General features: G+C 33.3%; 1 long non-coding RNA gene across 1 annotated transcript; it reads left to right on the forward strand.

Moving 5' to 3' along the window:
- Window positions 1-462: 462 nt before the first annotated feature.
- On the forward strand, window positions 463-985 carry LOC125473796. Its single transcript, XR_007255614.1, has 2 exons — window positions 463-653; window positions 731-985. It is a non-coding gene; the product is annotated as an uncharacterized LOC125473796 (long non-coding RNA).
- Window positions 986-2,515: the final 1,530 nt, after the last annotated feature.

The raw sequence follows: 2,515 nt of genomic DNA on the forward strand, positions 1-2,515 counted from the left end.
GACGCTACTTTTTGAGATTAACATCTAGACCGAAGTTAGAGTAGCTTTTAATTAGTATATTACTTTAGAATTTTTTAATAGTTTTATGATCACTTCAACGGTTCAACCCAGTGAATTTTATCAGTTCCTTCTAAGATTTGGAGAGATTTGAACTGTGTTTCCAAAACACGACTTGCTACATTAAAAATCATAACACAAGTGGTTGAATATTTAGAAGAAAAAAATTACAATTACTTGAATTATTATATTTAATGTATTCCCAACATACTAAAAAAAATTTCACAGATTTAAACCATGTCGTCAATGTCGCGTGTGAATAAAGATATCTTGGGCAGCCTTTCTCAGACGCGAGCAGATATAATATGATTTTCTGCAAAGCAATATTCAAAGTAACGAGAACCTTGCTTTGACTGCAAGCTACTTCAAGTTTCAGTCGCGTGTATAAATATAGGGTTTGCAATACTCAAATAACAAACAAACCCTGATTCCACGGAAGGTTTTGAAGAATGGATGCAAGAGAAGACCAGGCCTTTCCACTGGGAATTCTCCAGAGGCTCTTCAACTTTCTTATGAAAACCATCGAAGCGCAATCCCTCAAGACGGTGACTCTAGGCAAGCACCATCCTACCGGCAAATACTTATTTATCAACGAGGTACACTCCTTGTGAGTATAGCACCCATCACAAAAATATGTGATAACTCAGGCGGGAATATTTCCGGTGACATGCAGAAATCTCCTCGTTCAATGAGTCGTGCTCAAGCCAAAAGCAGTTTAAGGATTCATGGTGACAAGCCAAAAGATTTCATAGATAGATTATTCATGATTAGTATAGCTAAGTATATTATGCATGCGATATGCATGTTTATTGTCAAACATTTTATACAACTGATTGAATTAAAGTGTCCTTAATTATTTTTCTGTGTGTTCAACTGGGTTGATTAGTTTGACTCAGGAATATATTTTCATGTCTTGCCATCCAAGTTAGACCTGGAATTTTGTTTTATCAATCAAATATTTTTAGCCTGCAGAGATCGCTGCAACAGGAACTAGTACCACGCAATACTACTATTAGCGAGATTGTCTCGCTCCTCAAATTTCTTTCTAATTCATTGAATTTTCTATATTAAGTTTATGGAATCTTCGTAATCGTAATTGTAATCTTCCAGATAATGAACTTAATTTAGAAAATTCAATGAACCTAATCTAGAAGATTACAAAGAAATTTTAGAAGGCGAGACAATCTTGCTAATAACTACTCCTGCCTGTTTTCTTAGGTTGAATCGGAACTCCATCTACGCTTACGCGAGACAATCTTGCTAATAACTACTCCTGCCTGTTTTCTTAGGTTGAATCGGAACTCCATCTACGCTTACGCAAAACCCATTTCCCACTCATGTGAGACCTACGATGGTGTGGAAAATTGAGTCATGTAGGAGCATTACTATTATCCATCTAGTTTGAGTACATCCACCCGTAGTTCTAATTGAAAATTTGGTATAACCTAAACGAAATTGAAAATTTGGTGCCATCTAATAAGTTAAATTAAAAAAAAATGATAATTATTAATCAGGATGTGTTTGTTTCTTTGCATCATATTTCATATCTCATTTATGAGGATTAGAATAATTTAAAATATCGAGTTTGTATAAAAAAAAATTAGAAAATTTGTCTAATAACTAGCATTGTGAGCCCCTATTATATTTAATAGCGTGCTACATTTTTTTTTTATACTTGAAAAGAATTCAACCACAAATTCACATTAAATATAAATTTTCTACTTTTTTTTATATCAATAAAATTCTATTTGTACCGTTGAGATTTTCTTAATTAAAAAAAAAAAAGAAAAAAAAAAGGATCTCAAAGGAGGATTAAAAATACATAACTTTATCTTGTGGTTTAAGAGCCCAAGCTTCATCATACCTTGACGGAACATCATGAAATAACAGAATAATTACCAAAAGTAGACTCTAATACTTGTGTTAGGGTGAGTCCAAATTATAATAGTAATGTAATTCTATTTTTTTTTATATTTTTAGGTTTTTATTCCGTACAAATTTGCTTTGCTCACCACGAGAAGAGATCTAGAGAGGATTTCTTCCACCAAGACCATCGGATGAAGTGATTCATGCCATTAAAATTTCATCCAACGACTAACCTGTTTTGACCCCTTAAAAACTATAATAATTTTTTTTCGTTGGATGAAATTTCAAAGATCTACATCACTTGATCTCGTGACCTTGATAAAAGAGAACCAAAGAGGATCTCCTCTCGCTCACCACACCTACTAGGTTAGGTGGTGACCGTTTTCACGCTCTTAAATCGCGCCACGTGTTTGTAACTTAACTATAATCACTTAACCTAATAAGCAGCTTATAAACCTGCCTATCAGACTTGTATCAGCAGATCTTTTCTTGCTATCCTCAGTTTCGTATTTAAAGATTATAGAGTAAATTAAAAATGAACAAAAATCGTATTCAGAGATCTAAGAATGTTAAATGATTTGGTGGAATTCAT

Source organism: the organism of the source record quoted next, unplaced genomic scaffold (genome assembly GCF_019419815.1).
Source record: "Pyrus x bretschneideri cultivar Hongxiangsu unplaced genomic scaffold, Pyrus_bretschneideri_v1 Contig11, whole genome shotgun sequence".
NCBI classification, from domain to species: Eukaryota; Viridiplantae; Streptophyta; class Magnoliopsida; order Rosales; family Rosaceae; genus Pyrus; species Pyrus x bretschneideri.